General features: G+C 48.6%; 1 long non-coding RNA gene across 1 annotated transcript; it reads left to right on the forward strand.

The window, feature by feature from the left end:
• The first annotated feature begins 2,459 nt into the window (after nucleotides 1-2,459).
• On the forward strand, nucleotides 2,460-4,959 carry LOC144162817 (uncharacterized). The gene is made up of 2 exons (XR_013320779.1): nucleotides 2,460-2,671; nucleotides 2,920-4,959. It is a non-coding gene; the product is annotated as an uncharacterized LOC144162817 (long non-coding RNA).
• Nucleotides 4,960-19,273: the final 14,314 nt, after the last annotated feature.

Consider the following 19,273-nt stretch of genomic DNA (forward strand, 5'->3'; position numbering starts at 1 on the left):
GGCAGTGTTTGACAATCTCCGCTTGACATTCTTGGAATGCGCAGAGTCAAATGGCAGAAAACCCTTCCCTACCTGCCATGCGTATCTCCAGCACGTGACATCGGGTCTGAAGTGCAGTTTTTGGTATAGAAACCTTAATATTTGTGTGACTGCTATGTCGGCCCCTAGATTGCAGTCGTAATATGAAATATTACAAATTCGTAATGAAAGCCTTAATATGGAATAACAACCCAGAAGCGACTCATCAGGTGTTAGCACTCCTGATTTATGAGCATGAGAACAAGATCCCGGAAATGACTCATCAGGCGTTAGCAGGCCTGATAGTAAGTATGGGACTTAGAAACCTGAAGTTACTCGATGCGTTCGCAGTTCTGATATTTGGGGCACTAGCTTGAAACACTCGCCACTTTCGAAGGGGCTCTGCCCATGTGCGGGCATCGTTCAGCCTACCTTCCCATTTTTGGGTTTTGCAATGCGATTCACACTTTTTGAAACGCTCTGTAGTGACGTGTGTTTAGAGGCTTGCCTCTGACACCTACTCCATTTGCAGTTTTACACAATATGGAAAAAATTAATGCCTTCACAATAAAATTTAAGCAAGAACTTGACACACGTACCACTCATGTCTGTCCACAACACGGCAACGGACGTATTTCTTGAGGTCACCTTTGGCGGGAGTTTTACAAAGAAGGTGTAAGAGTATGCCTAAGCATATTCCCACGAGATGAGAAGGCGAAAGCGTTTCTCTTGGTTAAATAAATGTTACATAGTGGTCTCCCCGTTTATACGCCCTTCTTGGAGGCGCACGCAGTGGCGGAGCTTTGCGCACTGAGTTTTGGCAGATCTACAAAAGATGAAAGGCAGCGTTTGTTTGATTGGCACGTAACCATTCAAATCCGGATGTTGATAGCGGTTTTAAAATAATAACTAGGAATGTTATTTTCTGGAGAACTATCAGCTTGACGACCATTCCCTTCGCTAAAACGTTCGAATAAATTATGTGGCCGATTTGATGGACCTCCAAGACTACGGGGTCACGAGAGCTCCTGATAAGAAAACGATTTAAGTATAAACGTTAACCATGCCTGTTTGCATGCATATTTCATTGTATGCATTTTAGTTTTTATTTGAATTGAACTAGTTCCTAATTTACCAGCTCCAAACAAAAAATGCATTCGTAACCGAAATTTCATTAGCTTGGTACAGTGTGCCAGTCGTTGAACCTCTACACTAGACATCAACTACAGCCCCAGTAACTAAGCTCTTAACTTTAGGTTAACAGCGTGGGTTTCGTTGAAGACTATAGCGTCGATGTTCGCAGGCGCATTGGCATTCACCTTGAACGGGTGAACGGCGACATCGTCGTCCAGCTTTACGATCACCGGCACGTTAGGACAGTGGTCGGCCACCCATTGCATGCCGTTCACCCACTTGGGAGTTACGGTCCTGTAGCCGTCTTCGAACGGGAACACGACCAGGTCGCCAAGGGCGTCCGCCTCAAGGTTGAGCCAGGCGTCGAGAAGTGGGTCCTTGGCACTGCGACCCACGAAGAACACGGCGGCCCAGTTGAAGCGTCTCGCGGCCGCCTCCTCGACGAGGGTGTCGCGCAGGACCGCCCGCCGTCTCCATTCTCGTGAGCAGGCGTGCACGAAGAACAGGACATCGATGCCCTCACGACAGCGCGCTTCCACGGCCCAGCCTCCGCGGTGCGGAAGCCGCGTCGCTTCATACTGCTCGCCCTCACGTAGAGCAGCCTGACCGACTTCGTGGCTCCAGTATTCGATGTGCTTCAGATTCTCGTCCTGAAGCAAGTCCTTCAGCGCTGTAAAATTCCCCAGCTGGAAGAACGCGAACACGCTCACGATCGTGACGACGATGAAGACGGTATTTCGCCTGCGGGACAACTTTCTGCAGGCTTTTTTCATGGTGAAGTCTCGGAATGCGAAAACGAAGCGACCGACCTCCATTTGGGTGATGATGACCACACTGATGATGATGATGATGGCCTTCTTTGGCAAATAACCACTACTTGCTTGAGGAATGCCCAAAAACTTATAACAAATCCACGGAAACCTCAGAATCGATAAGTAGATAGGAATGCGAACTTTGTATATGCAAACTAAATGCCATTGAGGGTCATTTTAATTTTTTAGATGCATGGAAGTTTTCGAGTATTGCTGCAGGGTATGTTTCCGAGTTGTTCGGGTAATTTCTCCCGTGCCCTCTATTGATCTTTGGTGCATACGGGCGCGATTTCGAATGTGTCGCTTGGAATCGCATTTATAAGTGTTTAGTGCGATGGTGGTTTTGGCTGCGTCGGATTTGTGGTGTAGTGGCGCCCTCTAGTGGAGCGCCCGCTCACTGTGTACGCGTGGTTGTATAAATTGTAACTAGATGTCGTTGCTGTGGACGCACGTGACGGGTCACGTGCGTATGCGTCTCGGTGTCGTCTTGTTGAACAATAAACGTTCTCTTTGGGTTCTGGTCTTGGTGCGAGCAGGCCGCACTCTTTCTTCTTGGGCTTGTGGGTGGGCCCGGCGGCCGGCCTTCGCTCCCGTCGCTGCCGAGGCCGCTCGCCGTCGCCCACGACACAACATCTTTTTGGCGACGAGGATGGGATGCTTTTCTTCTGCTGCGACGACATCGTCGACGGGTCCGGCAGAATGAAAACGTGAGTGCGTTTGACCTCGCTCGAGTGTGACTGTCCGGCGCGTCTGGCGTCGCGAGGCCTAGCGTTCTTTGTGCTGACGCTTGTCGAACCGTCGTTTAGGCCTCGCCCTACTTCGTTCTTCTGCTTCTACTCCTGCGTCTCTCTCCTTCCTGCTTGGCAGCATGGGCCTCTTCGATAACCTGCCCGTTTTCCTCGAATTGCCGGGGCCACCTCCGATTCCGTGGCATAACTGGAAAAAATTGTTTCAGGCCCATCTCGAGGCGGCTGGCGGCAGCGACTGGAATGACGGACGACGCGCGTCGGCGCTCGTCAGTGTTTTGGGTAGGGAGGGGCAACGAAGGTATTTTGCTGAGGCGGAGCAGGACGAAGCAAGGAGGGACGCCGCCAGTAACGTGACCGACGCTAATGTAACCAGCCCTATCGTGACCGACTCCGCGACCGACTGTAGTGTGACCGCATCCTCGGCTCCGGCCATTTCGAAATTCGACCAACTTTTGGAGCAGCTGGACCGGCTCTTCGCTGCGTCCACAAATACGCTTGTTGAACGACATGAGTTCACAAGCCGTCGTCAATTTCGGGGGGAAAGTTTTTTAGAATACGTGACCGCTCTAAAGGAGAAAGCCGTACGTTGCAAGTTCGGGCTGACGTACGCGGAGCGCGTCCGAGATCAAATCATACATGGAATGTCTAATCCCCAGGTTAGAGAAAAGCTGCTCGCACATGGCGAAAAGTTGTCTTTGGAGAAAGCTGAAGAGATTGGTCGGAGTTTTGAATCTTTGTCGTTGGCGAACCAAGCCTTCGGTTCGCATCATCAAGTACAAGCAGTAGGACGACGAGGAGAAGGTGGCGTCGCGGAAGATGACAGTCGGGGAAGCCGCCGCGCTCAAGATGGCGGCGTGGAGAATCAAGATGGCATGGGCCGCCGGGGAGGCCGGCGCGCTCAAGATGGCGGCTCAGGAATTCAAGATGGCCTGGCCAGCCGGGGAGGCCGTGACGTCATTCCACCGGGTTCGGGAAGGCAAGATGGTGGCCTCCAAGATGGACGTTTCCATCCGCAGTCAGCTGTAGAGTTCCGCGGTACAGTTCAGCAGAAGTAGTTTGCAGGCAAGCTTCAGTTATGCGAACGATGCGGAAATAAATGGCATAATTCAGCATTTCAAAATTGTCCAGCCCGAAATCGGCGCTGCAACTCTTGTAATAAGTGGGGATATTTCGCTTCGATGTGCCGTAAGCCGGCACCAGTGCATCGAGTTTCTTCGAAGGAAGCTACGGGATCCGCTTCGACACCGGAACCTGTAGAGCATCCAGCATCCACGGAGATCATCGCACCCGCAAGATCTTCCGTCTTAACAGTCAGCACTTCTTCTAGAAAGGACTTAGTCGTCCAAGCGGAAGTCAGCGTCAACAATCCTCCAAGAAAGGACTTAGTCGTTCAAGCCGAAGTCAGCGGAGTGACCATGCAACTCTTAGTCGATACCGGAGCATCCGTGTCGTTGATGACTGTCGAAGATTTCAAGCGTCACTTCAGTAAGCAGCATGCGCTGTCCAAGGCTTCCGTCAACTTGTGGAATTTTTCCAAACAACGTATCGGCATCCGCGGCTCATTCCAAGCTCCTGTTCAAGTCTTGCAACGGTCTTGCTCCGTCACATTCTACGTCACCGACAAAGGGACATCTCTTTTGGGGCTCGACGCCATCCAGCAACTGGGCATTCAGATCGACGGTGCGTCTCTTACGTGTCGACTAGCATCGGTGTGTGCAGTGCAGTGTCCCGTGAACGTGCCCCCGGGTTTCGAACATCTCTTCAACGGCGAGTTGGGTCTTGTCAAGGACGTCTCGCATAAGATCCAACGGCGGCCAGGTGTGACTCCAGTTGCATCTAAGCTACGAAGATTGCCTCTTGCTCTCCGTGATCCAGTGTCCAGCGAGCTGCGACGCCTCGAGGACAATGATGTCATTGAGCGTGTCGACGCCTCGGAGTGGGTTTCGCCACTCGTCGTCGTCCGGAAAAAGAACGGGGACATTCGGCTGTGTGTGGACCTCCGGGAACCGAATAAGGCAATTATCATTGATGGGTATCCTTTACCGCATGTTGAAGAGCTGTTGCAGATGTTTCATGGTGCTGTTTGTTTTTCTAAGCTTGACTTGGCGTCGGCTTATCATCAGTTGTTGCTGGAAGAGGGCAGTAGGGACTTAACTACTTTCGTGACTCATGAAGGTTTATTCAGGTTTAAGAGGGTGTGTTTTGGTCTGGCGTCGGCGCCTGCGGTTTTTCAAAAAATGATGTCTCAGATCTTAAAAAATTGCAAAAATGTTGTTTGCTATCTTGATGATATTCTTGTGTGGGGAAAGACTCAAGCTGAGCATGACGCGAGCCTGGTAGAAGTCTTAACATGTATAGCAAACAGTGGCATGAAGTTGAACGACAAATGTCTTTTTTCGGTCAAGGAACTTGATTTTTTGGGTCACAAGATTTCGGCTGAGGGCATCTCACCTTTGGAGAGCAAAGTAAAAGCTATAGTTCATGCTCCCGCTCCTACGGACATAAAGTCACTGCAATCATTTTTAGGTCTTGCAGGATACTATGCTAAGTTCATAAAGAACTATGCAGAGATAGTTGAACCACTTCGCCTCATGCTCAGGAAGGGTCAGACGTTTTGTTGGTCTGATGATGCTCAGCGCAGTTTCGATCAGTTGAAAGCGCGCCTCACATGTTCTCCGGTTGTGAAAGTCTTTAATCCTGACTTGCCTGTAGTAGTAACTACCGACGCATCTGATGTGGGAATTGGCGCGGTACTACAGCAGCGGTATGGTTCTCGGCTTGAAACCATAGCCTTTGCATCTAGAACTTTGTCGGAGACTGAGAGAAAATACTCTGTGGGAGAGCGCGAAGCGCTGGCTTGTTTGTTCGCGTGCGAAAAGTGGCACATTTTTCTTTGGGGCAGACGGTTCACACTTAGAACTGACCATCAGGCTGTAGTTGCTTTGTTAGCCGCAGGAGACTCAGGTCGGAGACCTTTAAGGATTTCACGGTGGTCAGCTCGTCTGCTGTACTACAATTTTGACATCGAGTATTGCAAAGGGTCAGAAAATCTGGTGGCTGACGCTCTATCGAGATTACCCATTCAGACCGGTCAAGAACTTGTTAAGGAGGAAGAGATAGTGTCATTAGTAACATCAGTAGTCGATAAAGAAACCGTGCAGCTGGCAACGAAGGCCGATGTGACGTTGCAGAAGGTAGCAGAGTATGTGTCAAAGGGTTGGCCTGATAAGAAAAAGGTACACAGTGATTTAACTGCTTACTTTCATGTAAGGGATGAACTTTCTGTTGTGGACGGATTACTCATGCGTGATGACCGTGTAGTCATTCCTTGTGTACTGGTACCTACGTTTCTCGAGTTAGCACATGAAAATCATCAAGGAATAGTACAAACGAAGCAACTTCTCCGGGAACGTTACTGGTGGCCTCAAATGGATCGCAATGTTGAAGAACATGTAAAGCATTGTCACGTTTGTCAGCTGGCAGACAAGTCTGCTAAGCCTAATGTAGCTCCGTTGCAGCCAGTGGAATGGCCTGAAGGGCCTTGGCAAAAGTTGGGAATGGACATCGTCGGTCCGTTAGATGTGTCGTACCCCCGATTTCTTGTTACACTAGTCGATTACTACTCTAAGTGGCCTGAGGTTCTGGGCACAAATTCCATTTCAACTGAGGATGTCATTAAGTTGTTGGACTGGTCTTTCAGTCGGGAAGGGCTCCCTGAGGTTTTAGTGACGGATAATGGACCCCAGTTTGTCTCCAAACAAATGCAAGAGTATCTAAAGGAAAAAGGTATCCGCCACGTGTTCTCGTAGAATTATTACCCTCAGGCTAACGGCCAGATTGAACGGTTTAACAGAGTTCTCAAAGAACATTTGCAGGTAGCCAGACTTGAAGGCAAGGATGCTTCGAAAAGCATTACACAATTTATTGGGTCGTATAGGGTCACACCACATTCAGTGACAGGTCTTTCTCCAGCTTTTTTGCTGCATGGACGTCAGCCTCGTTCCAAAGTGGATATTAGCAACTTCAGGATACGTAAAAAGGCAGCAGAATCGGACAATTTCCTGCCTCATGTTCGGAATCAGGTCTTCACGAAGCAGCATAAAGCTAAACAGTACTTTGACAGAAGGAAAGGTGCGCAGCAGACCGGCATAAAGGTGGGAGATGTCGTGAAGGTAAAATTCCGTAAGCAAGGATTTCTGAAGTATAGTAAGCCGTTGACAGTGCAAGCTCAGGTTGCACCTTTCACCTTTAAGCTCAGTGATGGAAAGATCTGGAACGCTTCAAAACTCACAGTCGTTCCGAAGGGAATCGAGGTTGGCTCAGCACCGTATTCCTTTGACAATGTTGAACTCTCGTCGAGGCATAAAGAGTTTTTATACTCTTTGTCTAACTTGGACATTTGTGACAGTCAGTCCCCTAGTCTACAGTTGTCAGAAGGGACAAGCCCCAGGGTTCAGAAAGACCCTGATCTGTCGGAGGTTTCTACCAGTGCGAGGTCTGAATCTGTTGTCCCTCGGGAACCATTAGAATGTCAGGAAGAAAATAGTGAACAAATAGATCCAAATAACCATGTAGACAAAACAAGGGAAAATGAGGGGGCGTCTGGGTCGTCAGATAATTCAAGTTCATCGTCTACGCGTCCACGCCGTAAGACTAAGCAGCCTCAGTGGCTTCGCGACTATGTGCGGTAGAAGGTATACGTACGGTTCATGCTTTGCGTCATGTTGGACGTGCCATGTCTGTGTTGAATCGTATATCATCATTGAAAGTGTTTTGGACGGGTTTTTTTTTTGGGACTTATAGAACTGTCGTGAGCGACTGATAGCCTGTTGTGTGAGTCAAGTGAAAGGAAGATGCAGACATTCTTTTTGCACGGGGAGATGATGTGGTGTAGTACATTTAAGATGCTGTAGGTATTTCGCAGAGTGTGCGAACTTCTTTTGCACGGGGAGATGATGTGGTGTAGTGGCGCCCTCTAGTGGAGCGCCCGCTCACTGTGTACGCTTGGTTGTATAAATTGTAACTAGATGTCGTTGCTGTGGACGCACGTGACGGGTCACGTGCGTATGCGTCTCGGTGTCGTCTTGTTGAACAACAAACGTTCTCTTTGGGTTCTGGTCTTGGTACGAGCAGGCCGCACTCTTTCTTCTTGGGCTTGTGCGTGGGCCCGGCGCGCTGAGCCTTCGCTCCCGTCGCCGCCGAGGCCGCTCGCCGTCGCCCACGACACAACAGGATTTTGCCATGTTCCGCCTTTGTTTGGAGTACCAGCAGTGCTGTGCTTGTGTCAAAATACTTCTAATATTTGTACTTGGACTGTTCTTTTTCTTCATTATATGCATTTTATTTGGAAGCAAAGGTATTTTGGTATTTTTAGATCACTTTTACGTGCACGCAGCATAAAAACGCGCTTAGAGTTTGACATCACACCTGAAATGGCGGACTTGTGGCCATGTTTGAACGAAGTATCACCCAAGGAGGTGGCCGCGTACTATGTTGATGGTTTAGACTTCCGAGGTATACTTTACGCTATGGAGTCAAAAGAATACCACAGTACGATACGCATCGCCGGGCACAGAGGCCTGGCTTGCTGAAGAATATTGCTGAATGTGACACACGGGCTATCGCTAATGTCGCCGCCAATGCACATGCGCAGGGGTTGTCCTGCCAGTGCGTGCCACGCTGTCCGAGGACCACTGAGCCCTTCTCATGAGTTGGGAATTTAATGCGATTCACGTCCTATGAACCGCGTCGCATCGAGTTGTAAATCCCAGAAAATCCCCCTTTGTGGGTATTTTAACACGATAGTGTTTTATGCCCGGGTACACCAAGATTTCACAACGGCATATCTACCGATGTGTATGCCGATGATATTGCTTTTTTCTCGGCTGATAGGGGCATCCAAGCGTTAGTTCAGCGACTGCAGGACTATGTGGTTGTCCTGGATAATTGGCTTAGCACGTTACACCTCTCGCTAAATGTCAGTAAATGTGCCGTTATAGTATTTCCCAGCAATAACCCTATATCATTACGTCTAACATACCGGTTGCAGTCCATCCCTCAGGTCACGGAAATTAAGTATTTGGGTATAATTTATGACGACCACCTCACATGGCGTCCTCATATTTCGCACATTGCTGCCAAAGGCGAAAAAGCTGCGGGAGTGCTGCGTAGGCTATGCAATCATAAATTCGGTATGCGTAGAGACGCCCTGCTAATGATTTATCGTTGCTATGTTCGCCCAGTATTGGAATTTGGTTGCGTGTTATTTTCTGGCTGCGCGACGTACAAACTCCATCCCCTATTTCTTATTGAGAGATTGGCGTTGCGTTTATGTTTAGGGTTGCCAAAGTATGTAGCTAACTCTGTATTGTACCTTGAGGCACGGTTGCCTTCACTCCTGGATCGATTTAAATTGTTAACTGTTGTAACATTTCTAAAACTGTTTGAATCTCCATTATACGAGGCTCAACCCATTTTCCTCTTGAGGCCTGACCTTTTTCGAGGATTTACGTGGCCCCCATTTCAGCGTCCTCAATTGAATTGCGTTCAGGCATAGCTGCAGCCTCTTCGCGCAGATCTTTTTCTACTCCAGCCCTGTTCTGATAATTTGTCGCCTGTCGACATAAGCGTGGACAACATTTTTCCTTCGCATGCGAAATTATTGCCGGTCCGATTACTGAATCATTTACTTAAAGATCACTTGGCTACTCTTCATACTGATGTCGTCATTGCCAGAGATGCCTCGCAAAGTGAGGAGAAGGCTGGGGTAGGAATATATTCTTAGTCTCTAGATTGGTCCTTCTCAATCAGGCTGCCAGACTATACCCCGATCTTTCAGGCAGAATTATTGGCGATAATCTTAGCCCTTAATAAACTACAGCACAGATTTGCGGGGGTGGTTATCCTTTCGGATTCTCTCTCCGTGTGCACTGCTCTAACAAATGATAAAGATCCTTCCATTCTCAGGTCATTTCGTTCATTCATTCCTTACCAGCTTCGCGAGATCCGGTTAGTGTGGGTCCCTGGTCACGCAGGGATAATCTTCAATGAACTGGCAGACCAATTAGCCAATTTGGCTCTTGGGGGTCCTGCCGTCGTGAATTGCCCAACTGACAGTTTTCTTTTGGGGGCGAGGTTTAGGCGCCTTCAAGTTTTACAAATTAATCGGCAAGATGCCCTTCGTTCATGCTCCGACTATATTCACCTCTCTCACTTATGGAAGCCTAAATTCCGCGAATCTCGTAAATGTGAGGTCGCAATCACATGATTTCGTTGCAGAATCCTCCCTTCAAATTTCTATCTACACAAAGCTGGTCAGGCGTTATCTCCTCAATGCCCTTTCTGCAAGGCCCCTGAAACAATAGAACACTTTCTTTTAAATTGCCGCAGCTTTTCCTCGATGCGACGCACGCACCTTGAATACACGTTTAATCGGCTGAATCTCCCTTTATCTTTAACCGTTAATCTTTCCCTGGGTGCTTCCGTCATAGGATATTGCCACAGAGATGTCGTGATCGCCTTTCATTCCTTTGTTGCGGCGACAGGCCGGATGCCCTGCTAGATAGCTATGCCTTCATTCGCAAGTTTTTTTTTTCCTGACAATCCTGTTCTATTCAAAGATTTTTTTTTCTGCTCTCAATGTTTTTTCTCGTACTTCTTTTTTTTCTCTAAAATAAACCGGGTCACAGCCTAATTATTACAGGCAGCTTCTTGGCCAATCCCCCGCGTGGGTACGCGCCATGACATAAGGAACCAACCAACCAACCAACCACTCTCGTCATATCCGTCACGGAAGTAAGTCGAAAGAAAAAAAATTCCCCGCATTTCCCCGAGGGGAAGAATGTGAAAGTGCGAATGCACGAGTTGAATTTGCGCGGTTCGGTAATGTTCGCGAAAGAGAGATCACACACACACACAACTACAAAGAAAGAAAGATGCATTTATTCACAGACACCTATTTGTGTTGTCGTTGTACTTGATTGCTAGAGCGGATCTCAGCTTTGAAATTTCGTGTCAGTACTTTAGCCCTTCTCACGCCCTATTCCTGGCCAATCCCCCACGTGGGTATGTGCCATGTCAGCGGCAAGGCAGCGCGCGCCCATCTCCCCCCGTTGCTAAGGAAGACGAGGAGATTCCTGGCCAATCCCCCACGTGGGTATGTGCCATGTCAGCGGCCAGGCAGCGCGCGCCCATCTCCCCCCGTTGCCAAGGAAGACGAGGAGCGCGCGCACCCGCAGCTGTTGCTATCCGGACGGCGGCGGACGCTTCAGGCTCGCTTAAGAAGTGCATTCGCACTTAAAAGTGACATTGGCTCTGCGGTGCCTGTATTCGAGCCCATGCCCTCTCGAGCCCTGTCGCCGTAACGAGACGTTCGTGGCGCTCTACCCACTGTGCGATGAGCAGCGGCGTGAACTGCTCTACTAACGCGCCTTACGTCTTTCCCTGATGACTCATTCAAATGGTGCTGCAGTTTAGGAGATGCGAAGCGAAGTAGCGCATCATGATGCTAATGAGCGCCGTCAGTTTGCTTCTCTATTCCAGGGCCTTTGTGTTAGGGGGACGCGTGTCAATTGAGGCGCCCTCCGTGCTGGCGTTGTTCCCTTGACCGCTGTGTTTCAAGCTGCTATTTCTGTGCATGTCATTGTTTGTTTTGTTGTCCCTGAATAAACCGGTAATTTTTTTGTTTCTTCCGTGTGGGCGTCGCTTCGTCTGGCGGGGTGAGGCTCGCGAACCATTCGCACGTGAACAATGTTCCTTTACATTCAACTTCTCCTGTGAAGGCCCTTTTCACTTTCATGTTTTGCCGATTCCTATGATAGAGGGATCTACCATAATTTGTTTTCAAGCCTTTTTTCAGCCCTAACGTGTGGTTGGCTAAAACTGAAACCAAGCGACACTTGAAGTAACGTCAAACTCGCTGCACGTGAAGTGCGTCTACCAACTGTAAACGTTCAGCCACGCTGTTATTTCAAATTATTGTTCGGGATGTTTTTATTATTCGTAAAAAAAGTTGTGGAGTATACAGTTTTCGTAGCGTGTAGCATCAGTGGCGCAAGCGCTATTATGAAGCATAATTGTAGTTTTTTTTGCGTAGAATTACACTAAAGAAAATCAAAGGAAGAAGTACTGCCATGAATTACATTACGAACGTTTGAGCCCCGTACGAAGATTCAGTCTCCATGGCGAGAGAGAAAGGTGAGAAACAAGATTTCCCTTCTAGTTTGAAGCAAGCAAACAAAGAAAAAAAAAGTAGAAAGGGTGGGCGTTGAATAACATTGATTTAGAGGTTTGTCCTTCTACAGTGCTGTTGGAAATAATACAGACAACACAGGTCTGTTATTGCTACCATAGAAAGGAAAAAGACTTGCACATGCGACAGTTTTGCTTGCTACCAAGTTTAACAAATGAAAGGGAAGCGGGACCGTTATCTGCAAACTTGAGCGTGATTGGAATTGGGAGGTGTCGTCAGTGTTATCGGAGTCTGAACTGTAGAGCATGTGTCGCACGCCACTTTTAAAGCCTAATGTTAGCATCCGAAAGCAAATGTTTAGTTTTCCGCCTTCTCATTCGATATTAAAGAGAATTTATAAATCAGAGACCTTTGAACAAATTAAATCAAAAACTCCGAAAAAACAAGTGAATGCAGACTCACATTTTAGCAGACTGTTCACAATGATTGCTACTCAGTACAGAGGGAAAATTTTTTATTTGTTCGCGTTCCAAGTAGAAGCAAAATTTCTGCGTACACTTCGTTTCCCATCTACTTCAGTAATTAAAATGAGACTCCCTGATACCAAAATAGAGTTTTATTTTTGTATGAGGCTTCCATCCAGGTTCCGGCACCATCGACATTAGAGAACACTTCATTCTCTTTAGGTGCTAAGAACGAGAAACGTTGCCGCAATTATACGACGCCTAGAGAAACGACCAGTAGAGCACCGAGATCCGGAATTCAGCCTTCAGTCAAATTTGTTGTTCGATTAGTTGGTGCACTATGAATTACGAAAATTGCGCTAAATTTGCCAACAGAGGAAGGCAGGCAGACAATGCGCGTACTGTCTGTCTCCCTCCCTCTGTCGGTCTTTCTTCCTCTGTTTGTCAGTTTAGTGCAATTGTCATAATTCAAAAATCAGCCTTCGCCTAATTTCTTCACTTCTTCCAGGCAACGGAGGGGAATGGGCGCTTTCTGTTACCTTTCATCCTATCTCTTCTCCCCGCTTGAGTGAATGGCTTTGTCCGTCATTACGCCGCGACCAAGTTTTCAGTAGCATTTGTTCTTCTCGACATTCTCTTTTTTAAATTGCCCCACTTGCCCCACTGAGAAAAGACCAGAAACACCAACTGCGCCCGTGTTTCTCTCCTTGTTTTCATTCATAAAAAAAACACTCAAAGTTATTTAGCTCTTATTAAAAGGAGGAAACTCGGAACCGATATACACATGCCGTGCTAAGCTTTGCTGACGTTTGCATGTAGCCACTTGAAATGTAGTTTGTTTGACACAGCTATTCCTAAGTATGTTGTAAAAATCGAAACAAGAGAGCGCAGGCACCGAACAAGTTCCTTAAAAGACATCAAGTTTCAACATTTGTTTGTCTTAACAGAAATATCACAATTTTCCTAGCTCTTCGAGTACTAACGTGCTAGCATCAAGGACAAAGGATAGAATTCTTCCTGTCATCGTCGCTGGGCCATTCAGATCTGAGGCACTGTTAAACCTACCGTAATATGAACACATGGGGCAATGAGCGCGTTGTGAGGACATACTGAGGGATTTTAAAAGTGCTTCCGATATTCCTAAGGTGTGGTACTAAAGTTCTGCTAATTTCAAAAGGCTGCTGAGCGCCTTTTCCTAGTCGGCAACTTCGGTACTGACCCTGTCAGAGGGGCACTTTCTATCCGGATTGAAGGGAAGCGCGTTTGAATTTACGAGCGCACTCGACGCAACGCCAAAGCTACACGGCACGTTTCAATCACGATGAAGTTGTACCAGCAGACTGAAAGTGGCGCAGCGCGCGCACCTGCTTTTATAAAGCTGGAGGAGAGGAGAAGGGAGGAGAGACGCGCATGCGTAGAGGTGGTGTGGACGGCGCAGTAAGAAGAGAAGGACATCACTGTGATGTCTCTTTAAGGGCTTCCCCTTTAAGGGTTCCTGGAGCGACAGTGTTACCGGTGTCTTCCTGAGCCGGCACGAGACGAGCCGAGCGGTGAGGAGGAAAGCGGCGTTATCACAGCTGGTTAGGGCTCCTGGAGCGACAGTGTGGCCTGTGTCTTCTTGAGCTGGCACGGGACGGGCCGAGCGGCAAGGAGGACAGTGGCGTTATCACAGGTGGCATGGAGAGGGGGACGAGCAGGAGACGTGTCGACGGACGACGGAGGTTCAAATAAGGGATGCCTTGCAAAAATATCTCCAATTGCCCAACCGTAGCTTGTTCGGTGTAGGCTCTATTGTGTTGCCGTTATGTGGTTTCATTCATCAGAGCACGAATGGGAACGTAGTGTAAAGCCCCATGTAGAGACAGAGAAATGTCTCTAAGCGAGGAGAAGACAGCGAAGAGACCGACCCCGGCGTTACCTGATCGAACACCTACTGGTTCTTGTCTTTCTTTTAAATGCGAATGCATTTCTTAGTCGGGGGTTGTCGTGCTCCGTCGGCGTGCGCCTGCATTCCTCCAGCGCGAGCGCACGTGAGCGCGCGCCTCGTAGTTCTGCCTTCGTCGTCGTCGTCGTCGTAAATGCGAATGCATTTCTTAGTCGGGGGTTGTCGTACTCCGTCGGCGTGCGCCCACAGGTGTTATCTCTCCGCGCTCCTCCTCGCCCCTAGCAACAGCTGTGGCGCGCCTAGCAACCGGAGCAGGTGGTAGCTCGGGCGGGAGTAGCGGAGGGCAAGGGCAGTGGAGGAGCGCTCTCGGGCGTGTGAGGGCGCTCGCATCGCGGAGCTCGGGCGGAGTAGCGGAGAGTGAGTGGAGAGGAGGAGCGCGCTCGGGCGTGTGAGGGCGCTCGCATCGCGGAGCTCGGCGGGGGAGAGAGCTCGCGCGCGGGGCGGGCGTGTTGCGCGGGTCTCTCTCTCCTCTCCGCGTACCCTCTCTCCGCTCGCTGCGCTCGGAAAATGTATATAAATGCAGTGGAGCGCACGCCTCTCTCCATTACTGCTTGCCGCAGCACACTCATCGGTGCACCCAATGCATTCGCATTTCCGCACGATCCCCTTCGGGGAGCAGGGGGAGTTTTTTTTATGACGCCTTCATTTCTGCTTTGTACAGGTTATAAACCTTGCGACAGAACTGGGGGACTTTACGGTGAAGGGGGAGGAGGGCCGCTGTCCACGCCTTCGAGGTGGGGTGGCCCCGACGTCGGCTCTGGATAGAAACGGCCGGATCCTCTCTCGTCCTTACAATATTGAAGAGAAGCACGCCTGAGCCGGAGTGCGTCCGATGGTGCAACGTGAGATGGTGGATCCATCCACTCCTTGAGGGTTCCAGGTTGGCGTACGCCGAAAGACTGAAGGGCACGACTGAACATATTTGGTGGCTTTGCTCTCGTCTGTCTTTATGGGGTGCTCACGCTCCTACCCCACTGCCCGCCCTCTTCGCCCTCTTCTCTGGTTGAGCTGCAAGGCGCGTGGAACTTCGCGCCACAGCTTTGCCACGGTAAATTCAACATCCTCGTCTAAGGTTTTCAGTTCGTCGTTTCCGTTTCCCTTTACGTTTAGCTTCGCGTGCCTTCGTTGTATCAGTAGCTTCGTGACGTAGTTTGAATGAGTCAAGGACATAAGGCGCGTTCGCAGCACTTGCTCCAGTCTCGGTTTTGTAGCGCAGTTGGAAGAGTGCCGCGCATGTCCCGTTGCGGCCAGAGAGTCGTGGGATCGAAACCGGGCACCGCTAACTATTTTATTTTTTTATAGTGTAGGGGGAGAGGTGCGGACGCCGGACATAGCCCGAGCAAGAGATGCTTTGCATCTAAAACTCCTGCCCAGAGTTAGCGCCCTAATATTTTGTCATCAAATATTAGGTCTTTCACTTTGTAAGAATAAGGAATGATGACACGTTTGTTGCTAAAAACGTATGAGTAAAGTGCTTGTACAAGGAATGTCACTGTGCGCGGGTGAGAATCTGCTTGTTCGCGTGGAGCCGACAGAAATCTCTTTCGTATATCAACCAACCGGTTAGCAACATGATTTTGTATGGGTAGGAATAATAATGCCATTTTAGCACAAGGTTTGTTCCAGGGGATGACAATGCGGCATGACGTACGTAACCACAGTTGGCTTTATTTTTACATGCAGGCCAGCATATACACATATACACAGTCAAGCACCGAACTACGCTCGTTTGGTACAGCCCTATTTCCGCTTAGCGTTCGAGAAGAAAGAGAAGAAAATATTTCGAGAAAATTCATTATGGCCTACGGGGACGGCAGAAGCGCCTGTTGCGCTTTATCAATTCAGTTGCGCTTGACCAGTTGTGCCCTCGTATCTTGGAAAGCAAGTGCATAGTCACGGGACTTCAGCCTGGATGATAAGTCCAGCCTCACTCCCGCGTGAACCTTTTGGTTCAAGAGCACGAAAGACCAGTAGAAGCGAGCGTCCAGGGTCCGCACGTCTTCTTCAATGACCTTCTCGCCTGTATCGACCAGCCAGTGCATGAAGATGCAATCGGTGACGAGAAGGCAGCTTGCGTTTGGTTCTTCAAAAAGGTACAAGTGGGTAATGTCGACGTGACCGATTCCCTGGAGGAGTGCGAGGTCGCCGGACACGTACGCGTCGTCCTGCGTTGGCCCGTAAAAAGAAACAAGTAATTGTTGAAACGTTAGCACGTTTCCGGAATTGCAGCTTCAACTCTTTGTATGGATGAAAATACGTTTATTAGGGTGCAAATGAAAGTGGGGAATGGAAAGCGGAGCAATAAGAAAGCAGTTCTACTAACGTGGAAGCTGCCGAAGTGCGGAGTAGTGGTTCGCCAGAGGGGCTGTGGCGCGATCTTGTGACTAGTTTCAGTATCAGCCTGGTGTTGATAGCGAAAGCCGTCAAGAGAGGGCGGCGGAGCCCCATTAAAAGTCCCATGAAGAGGCCGTCTAATTGACTTTTCATTAAGGGCAATAGTGCATTATTTCATGCTGGCTTTCGGGTTTTATATTACCTTGTACTTTTGACGCAGAGCAACAGCAGCCTCCGTGGCAGTAACGCAGCGCAGAGTCCACCCCCCACACGTAGCATGTGAGTAACGTGAGGTTCGTCGGCCCGATGGGGCAGACAGAAGCTTTGTAACTCGAGACGCCGATTCCGTCCTGACTAGCGGAAACGGTTATCTTTTCGAAGCCCCTGTATTGGCACGTGACGCCATCATCCTGGAGTAATTACGACGATAATCCGGACCCTTAAAGTGTTCTGCACTTAAAATAGAATGCCTAGGTCGAACCAGAGGACCAGGGCTAGAGATGCAACGACTACTGCCTTAGCCCTTTGGATCAGTGAGCGCTGATTATGAAGGGCTAAGCTGACCAGGTTGTCAGCTGTGCGTCGTTTTAACTTTTTATGTTTCCATACACACTCAACCGTGTCGTGACACAGTAAACTATAAAATAGTGGCTGGTATGGGCTGCCAGAGAGGGTCCTATTTACACCTCACATTCCTCCCTCCTCCATGAGGACCATGCCCCTTGGGCCAATATGAAGGAACGTTTAGTCCATGCAAAAGCAGGAAAACTGGGCCCACGACGGCTGCAGGCAGCTCCAGTCTTCACATCGACGATGTTCGTAAAGGGAAGAGGAGCTTAGTGCCCAAGCGGTGCCTGTTGCAGAAGCCGAATGCGCCCGGAGACTCTTTTTCGAAAGCGCGTCCTTCACTTTTCCTGCCATTTCGAAGCTCCCTCTTCTTTCTTATTTATGTTTTTTTGTGGCCTAAAGCCACGAAAGTGTCAATCAGCTCGGCATCAGTTCGCGCCAACCGTTTTCGTAGAAGTCGTGCCATCAAGGCAGGGTCTTTTAAAGACGATACTCTTCGGGGAACTACCTAAACCATCCAATGTCGGTCTGTAAGACTAAGTGTCTAACCTTCAATTCAGCCACGCGGCCGAAACGGTAAAACAAATTTTGCAACGGGAAGTTTATACAACCAAAACCTTTCGAAATCGCAAACCTGGAAAACGCATTCGTACATCAAAAAGAAAACATCCGGTACATTGAAGGCTAACCATCAATTCATAGATGGCCCTGGCAGTGTGCTTTTAACAGAGGCTCAAATGCGCTTTAGCTTTCCGGGATCAAATGAAAATACGTGTTAAACACAGTATTTGGGCCTAAAAATGCTAAAAGAGCGTGAAACCCAAGACTAGACCTCGAGGTGGTATTCCAAGCCCACCAAAATCGAATGGGCCCAATTGATGGGGCTTGAACAGTGGAAGCCCGGAAAACTGAACTGATTAAAACAAAGCCCCATTGTATTTATCCTGGTAGGAACGACATGGGAGGGGATGAGTTGACAGGATAGCGGAGGAGAGTAGAGGCTTTACGGGGAAGTTTTGTGAAGACATGTGCATCGAAGTGAACAGAATATTTTCTTGCAAATGGAGAAATGTTTGCGTAAAATTGTCTGAGCGAATAGTTGTTTGTACTCGTGTTTTTCCGTAAGTAATGGCGTTTACGTACGTTTTAAATAGCATTACGTGATGTGTAAGCCATGATCGTCTTTCATTCATGCTTTGCGTACTGCAAGAAGATCATTTTTTTCTTTACTGTATAGGAAATATAAAGTAGCCGCAGTGTAAACTCCGCAGGCTGTATAACACAAACGATGGATGGCTCAACGCCGCCAGGCGCCCTCCCCCAATAATGTCTACCTAATAAATACATCGAAACGCTGAACAAAAAACCATTTTTTCCGTCAGTGCGGGTCTCGATCTGTGGTAAAACGTGGGTGCGACGACGAGTACTCCCATTTGAAGAGAAGGCTTCCCACAAATTAGACACACTCTACGTAGCTGTAATGGTAATAACTGACACTTGGTGGTTTTAAACAGGACTGTTGCTAGTGAGACGCGCTCCAATATTCCATAAATGATACGCTATGCACGGCCCTCCGCCACTCACAAACCGAACTTTGGCGCCCAGATATTAACGTAAACATATAGCTCCTTTCTTTCCACTATATTCATCAGGTAGTTGTAGCAGAAGAGGAATTTTTATGATGATTGGACTGTACTTATTAAAAGCTCAACATGACAATTTGCCTGCCCTGATGTGTACCAGCTCTGTCAGTAAAAATAGCCTTTCCTGCAGAAAAAGCAGAGAGTGAAATTGATTCTTTTATCTAGTGGAATACCCACTGTCTGGTGGTGCTAGAAGCATGAAATTATTGCAGATCAGCGCAAGTAAGCACATCTACTTCGTGACAACTTATTCGAGCGTACATATTCGAGCGTACACACAAAAAAAAGGTGAATTTTGAGCACGTATTTTCGCGATAGAAGTGTCGCTTTTGCAGGAAGTGCACGCAAAGGGGACAAAAGGCCTTACCGTGGGGTGAGGATACACCTTGGGTGACGCTCTAAGGAGCGTTCGCATGA

This window comes from Haemaphysalis longicornis, unplaced genomic scaffold, assembly GCF_048455015.1.
Source record: "Haemaphysalis longicornis isolate Haplotype H1 unplaced genomic scaffold, Haemaphysalis longicornis Haplotype H1 scaffold_12, whole genome shotgun sequence".
Taxonomy (NCBI): domain Eukaryota; kingdom Metazoa; phylum Arthropoda; class Arachnida; order Ixodida; family Ixodidae; genus Haemaphysalis; species Haemaphysalis longicornis.